The 6,960-nt window shown below is 45.7% G+C and overlaps 1 long non-coding RNA gene across 1 annotated transcript; it reads right to left on the reverse strand.

Moving 5' to 3' along the window:
• Positions 1-3,391: 3,391 nt before the first annotated feature.
• On the reverse strand, positions 3,392-6,724 carry LOC120651682. The gene is made up of 3 exons (XR_005666279.1): positions 6,481-6,724; positions 6,303-6,389; positions 3,392-3,510 (listed from the first exon to the last, which is right to left on the reverse strand). It is a non-coding gene; the product is annotated as an uncharacterized LOC120651682 (long non-coding RNA).
• Between the last annotated feature and the right edge of the window lie 236 nt (positions 6,725-6,960).

The raw sequence follows: 6,960 nt of genomic DNA on the forward strand, positions 1-6,960 counted from the left end.
GAAATCGTCAAGGGAAGTAAAACAAACGGTTTTGATAGTTGGGGGAGACAAGATACCCGGTTTGTAGTTGAGGAATGAAAATTAGACTTTTGTGATAGTTAAGGGAGGTAAAGTAGGCTTTTTCCTTATTTTGGACCAAGCACATGATTATACATGCGTTCCATATGGCCCAACACCATTTTTTTTCTTTTTTTGAATTGCATATAACACACTTAAAAGGATTACGGATTACATCTCCATCTAAGATTTGATGTGGCATTTCAAAAGCATATTGCTTTTCACATATACATGGTAATTTGTCAAAAAAAAATTATGACTTGGAAGAACACAACCATCATATATCCAGTAGATTTTAGCATGTGCGCACGACTGATTCTGATAAAAGCAGAGCAACATTTTGAGCAAATCCCCTCTGTGCCATTAGAAAATATAGCTTATCTCCTATGTGCCATCGAAAATTAGCATATCCCTTCTATGCCGTCATTTATAATTTCTCATCCCCAATATGTCACTACTGTCAAATTCACATATTAACGGCATCAAACTTTTCATTTTGGGATATTTTTACCTTTCCTCCCAAACTAGAAGCAGCGCTGGAACGCTCACCATGAGACCTATAAAAAACATGCACCTCCCTCCCATCCCGCGACTCTCCGCCTTGCTGCTCTCGCCGGCCACCCTGCATCCTGCGCAACGTTGTGGTTGGAACATTTGGAAGGCACGAAACAAGCAGGTGTTCGAGCATAAGATCCTGTCACCAACGGAGGTAATGCAGGAAATCAAAGCTGAGCTGAATTGTAGGATCCTAGCCTGTGGGAAACCAGAGTTGTCTCTGTTCAATGTTTAGTTCGGTACTTTTAGAGTTTGAGTTCCTCCCTTTTATGTAATAGTACTACTATGTAAACTTGAACTCCTTTCTCCTCCTTAAATGGCAAAGCGGAGCTCCCGCAATCTTTTCAAAAAAAAATCATGTTCGACGTGGTGTCGGAGGAGCAGGAGGGCCGAGGGCCGTGGCGGCCGACGTGGACCGAGGGTGCGGTGGGCCGCGGCGGCCGGCAGGGAGCGAGAGCCACAGCGGCCAGCTGGGAGCCTTGTCTTCGAGGGCCGTGGCGGCCGGCGGGGACCGAGAGCCGTGGTGGGAGCGAGCCGTGCGCCCCACGCGAGGGCGCCGAGGGCCGCGACTGACATTTGGAAGGCACGAAACAAGCGGGTGTTCGAGCATAAGATCATGTCACCAACGGAGGTACTGCAGGAAATCAAAGCTGAGCTGAATTGTAGGATCCTAGCCTGTGGGAAACCAGAGTTGTCTCTGTTCAATGTTTAGTTCGGAACTTTTAGAGCTTGAGTTCCTTCCTTTTATGTAATAGTACTACTATGTAAACTTGAACTCCTTTCTCCTCCTTAAATGACAAAGCGGAGCTCCCACAATCTTTTCAAAAAAAAAATTCATGTTCGACGTGGTGTCGGAGGAGCAGGAGGGCCGAGGGCCGTGGCGGCCGACGTGGACTGAGGGTGCGGTGAGCCGTGGTGGCTGGCGGGGAGCGAGAGCCACAGCGGCCGGCTAGGAGCCTTGTCTTCGAGGGCCGTGGCAGCTGGCGGGGACCGAGAGCCGCGGTGGGAGCGAGCCGTGTGCCCCACGCGAGGGCGCCGAGGGCCGCGACTGACATTTGGAAGGCACGAAACAAAGCGGGTGTTCGAGCATAAGATCCTGTCACCAACGGAGGTACTGCAAGAAATCAAAGCTGAGCTGAATTGTAGGATCCTAGCCTGTGGGAAACCAGAGTTGTCTCTGTTCAATGTTTAGTTCGGTACTTTTAGAGTTTGAGTTCCTCCCTTTTATGTAATAGTACTACTATGTAAACTTGAACTCCTTTCTCCTCCTTAAATGACAAAGCGGAGCTCCCGCAATCTTTTCAAAAAAAAATCCTGCGCGACGTGGCGTCGGACGAGCAGGAGGGTCGAGGGCCGTGGCGGCCGACGTGGACCGAGGGTGCGGTGGGCCGCGGTGGCCGGCGGGGAGCGAGAGCCACAGCGGCCGGCTGGGAGCCTTGTCTTCGAGGGCCGTGGCGGCCGGCGGGGATCGAGAGCCGCGGTAGGAGCGAGCCGTGCGCCCCACGCGAGGTCGCCGAGGGCCGCGACTGCCAGCGGGGACCACGGGGCCGAGCGTCGTGGCGGCTGGCGGGGACCGTGGGCCGTGGCCCACGCCCCACACGCGGGCGCTAAGGGCCTAGTCGGGCGAGATGAAGAAGGGATGAAGGCCACATATATATATGTTTTATCCTAGCTAGAGTATTATTATCTTTTCACCCTTTCTTTTAACAGCTCAGTTGGTGGAATTTGACAGTAATGTCATATGGGAGATGGGAAATTATAAAGGATGGCATAGAAGTGATATGCTAATTTCCAATGGTATATAGGGGATGAGCTATATTTTGTAATGGCACAGAGGGAATTTGCTCCAACATTTTCCATGATCATGACCAGGCTTGGGTGCGTCGGGGAGCAATTTAGGCTTTGTGGCATTATTTAGAAACTAGCCTCTCCTCAAATTTCCCACATTGCGTATGAAAATTACCAAAATTGAAAAAACAATTTCCTAGGTGTATCCAGTTAACCACAAAAATGCAAAGAAATCGAACTGACAATGGTGTTAACCTACAATTATTCAGGCTGGTTCGAGACAGTTTCAAGCCAAATATACGCACGACAACTATCGACGACCCAAAAAGAATTTTTTTCATTATTATATTAATAAAAAAACAAGTGCAAAAAAACTAAGGATAATTATATTTAATCCATGAGACTACAAACTATCATTTGTTAGAAAGAAGTAACAGGGCGTTGAAACATACATGCAGGTAAACACTATAACTGGGTAAACATTCATATCTCCAATAAGATAATAAAGTGCTTGGTAGTAACAAAAATACTGTTCGATAAGTTCACAACTCAGCTTCAATCAAGAACAATCCTGAAAATAAAAACTCAATGCAAGGTTTTGATGAGAAATACATAAAAGCTTCCTGATAATACAATATTAAACCATGGAACAGTCCAGAGTGGCCTGGAACTGACAAGAAATTCACTCAAACTTCCATATAACTGCAGGCTATAAGGAGATCCATCTTTCTTTTTTATCCCTGGTTATTCATCTTATTTTGACTCTTCAACAATGCAGTTGACCTTCATGTCCTTACTTGCTCAAACTGCAAACCATTCAAGTAGTTAATGGCTTCATGCTAGTTTATTCCAAATGTCATTCAATATGACCTGCAAATTGGAATGTCATTCAATATGACCTGCAAATTGGAATGTCATCCCAATTTGGGGGATCCTTTAAGGTTAATGTGACTTCTGCAAGGATAACAAAAAAGGTGCTCAATTTTACCTACCGTGAATTTACCCAAGTTGGGCTTCATCTTCCCAGCCAGAATTTTAAGTGCAGTTGACTTCCCAATACCCTTTGTCCCCACCAAGCCCAAAACTTGTCCAGGCCTTGGAACAGGCAGCCTGCAGAAGATTATGAAGGTTATGGGAGAATGTCTGAAAGGGATGGTGGCATTATATATCCTATCAATTCAGAGATAAACATCTTTTATAAATAGAATAATTGAAAAAGGAAAAGGCTTATAAGACTTAGAAAAAAAGATATGATTGAGTATAACGATCATTTCACCGGTGAAGTTTGAATGAATTTGGTCCATATCGATGTGTTGTCTCCTTGTCAAGTTCCCTTGGCAGGTTTATAATTTGAATAGCATTAAATGGACATACCTTGTTATGTGCATAGTGGGATTGAGAGGGAGAGAGCTGGTGCGCTACAGTACCCACGGGTACTGTTCACTGCTGGTGGCGGCGGCTAGGGTTGCAGGGGCGCAAGAAAGCCGGCCGCGGGGCTTTGCCCGCGACTGGGCAAGAGAGAAGGATTTTCCTTCTAATTTTTGTTTGATTAGATTGATACATCTTCTCTCCTTATATAGAGAGGTTTACTTGACTCCTAAGCAAGGGACTAATTAATCCTAACGGGCTAAGGCCCAACAGGCACTTGACTCCTCTAACATACCTGCAAAGATTTATGTTAAGAACTAGCTTGAGTCAATAGCCTAAGGTAATCCGCAGTGGAGAAAGAGTTAATCTTCACACAAATACCACATCCAACGCACAGATCCTCAGAAATTAAGGAGACATTTGACGACGGCATAACTTGTATGCACTGGCGCCCTACCAATGTGGATAATGAATCACAAATAAGGTCATAAGATAAACAGGAGCAATATGAAATAACCAACGATCACTCAGTAGTAAATTAAACAGAGCTTCCAGTAAAGCTAAACTCTAGCATACTAAAACGATGCATTGAGTCAAAATTAAACTACATTGAAACTTGTGATAGGAATACATACTTGGATTAGATATAATGACAGGATTTCAATCTATTTGTTCTAAAAGTTTTTCCCTTTACCTTAGAGTAGATATTACAGAATCATATTATGTGCTTGCATGACTCACCAAGTTCCCGGATGGGGTCGAGGAACAAGGAACAAGAATGCAATACGGTAAAAAGTTTTTACAAGCTAAGGCGGGATCAACAATGTTCCTGCATTCCCATCCCCGGAAAGACATTCCCCGGACGAGGAATGTGGCACCATCCCACGTTCCATGTGACATAGCATGCCTCTAATATCAGGGTTATGTACCTACATTTTTTTGGGAATTTTTCAACCATGGCTATTCGGATAATTCTAGTCAGAGTTTAATTGGTGAACCCAATATAGAGCTAATTTAGTGGCTAAGGTCCTGTTGACCTACATCGTAGTATAAAGAATTGTGGGTTACATGCTCCATCGCCTTAGAAGAATCTCCATAAAGCCTCCAAGATAGTATTTTGGCCTCTTTAGACTGAATGCGGGAATGGTAATGGTTGTTTCAACTAAGAGACATTTTACCATTTTGCATTTGCATAATTAATTTTCAACAAAAATGGCAAGGCACATAAACAGAGCAATTTGATAACCAATGAACCACCATTCAATTTTTTGGATGTCATTCATAAGCTACAGTTCTTATTTCAGATGTTCAATACAGCGTTTAGTCTACCTTTTTTTTAAAAAAAATATAGGAATGAGCTGGTAGAACTTGGTTGAGATTTGACTCGAAGTTTTACGAAATGGAGAGAAAGTACCATTTAATTCTTGTAAATTGACGTGGTTTGCAGTTACGGAAAAGGATAGTTTCAACTTCATGGTTAAGCAATTGAGCAGGAAAGACCCTGAATATTTGGACTTCGTGGGTAAGCAATTGAGGAGGAAAGACCCTGAATATTTGAACTTCGTGGGTAAGCAATTGTGCAGGAAAGACTCTGAATGTTTGAATTTCGTGGGTAAGCAGCTGTGCAGGAAAGACCCTGAATGATCGGAATTACTAGATTTTTTTTTTGGCAAAAACAGGCAATCGTGTGCCTCTAATATGCCCTCATTTCATTTGGCTACAACATCCCCTTTCTCCACAACTCAATGTTGCAAGAATCTTCTTAGGGCATCAATATTAGACCTGCCGCAAGTCAATCTTGGGTTAAATGTTTTCCTTTTTCCTTAGTCTAAATTTTTTCCTTTTCATTTGATCATCTTCCTATCCCAACAAAAACTTTCGGTTTGCGCTTTGCTTTTTCCCTAGATTATTTGCTAGATATGGATCGATCCGTTGCCACTTAGCAAATGAAACAAGCTTGTGGCCTTGTGCTTTCAATTTAGTACGCTGTACGCATTTTTTTTTTGAGATTATACAGTACAACTCAAATACTTACAACGCACGCATACTCGCCCTACGAACACACGTACGCAAACTCTACCCTTATGAGCATCTTCGAAGACTGAGCCGGCAAATCCTCGAAATTGACGAAGTCACCACAGGCGCCTCGCTGTTGACGGGAACGTCGCCTACCACTGAATGCACAACGTCGTTAAATCCTAAAATATTCGCTTCTATGAGAAGTCGAACCTAGAATCTGACGGTGCTACTGAGGCTGTTGTAACCACTAGCTACAGGCCCTTTCGCACCATCAATTGGAGACCTGGTTATAATTAGCTATTGTTCATTTCCAGCTACTGATGAAGGGAGACACAAAGGCAGAGAACCACATATCTAAATCAAATTAATAAGGTTCCTAATCTTCCAAACCTATCCGCAATCATGTAATCGTCAATAACCAAATGCTAACCCCAGCCGACCACCCCCCGGAAGGTAGAAAGAGTCGGTGGAATCAAACCAGAACCGGAAATTCCACGACCGTCAAACTGACGTACCGATTCGGCCTGCAAGGTGTCCGGTTCGATCCCTTCCTGGACTCGCTCCGCCCCTTAAATCAGGTAACGGATCAAAGCGGATCGCCCCTGAATAAAAGAGGTGCAATTGAGTCCGTGAGCCATTGACCCTGGGGTTTTGTATGCAAGAGAGGAGGACGGCTTGGTCGCTGCCTGGTACCTAGGGGTTTTACATGCGAAGGAAGAAGATTTGCATCGGCTGATGATCGGCTCTAGGGCGAAGTGCTGCCGCCGCCGGACTCATGATCGAGTTGGTTGCTGTAGGACGTGGCGACCCTTAAAACTGACATCTGCGCCTGCTTGCTGCAGGACGTGGCGGCCAGCCTGCAACGATCACCGCCGCACCACAGGCTGCTCAATCGCCGGCGGCTGGAGTGGTGGTGGTCCTCGCCGGCATGGCCCGAGCCAAGTTAGCACCGAACCGATTGGCTCTTGCTGCCATCCAAACACATGGGGCCTACCGCTACATCAGCAGAGGTGACCTCCTGCCTAACCCTCGTCACGAGCCATCGCCTTCGCAGCCGAGCACCACTCGTGGGACATGGCGCCGCAGTGCGCGCGCCCCGCCCGGCGGCCCCCAGCACGTCGCAACGCCGTTAGCGGCCGGCCGGCTCCAACCGGGCCGTGCGCGTACGCTGGC

The sequence above is a fragment of the Panicum virgatum genome, chromosome 1K (assembly GCF_016808335.1).
Source record: "Panicum virgatum strain AP13 chromosome 1K, P.virgatum_v5, whole genome shotgun sequence".
Taxonomy (NCBI): Eukaryota; Viridiplantae; Streptophyta; class Magnoliopsida; order Poales; family Poaceae; genus Panicum; species Panicum virgatum.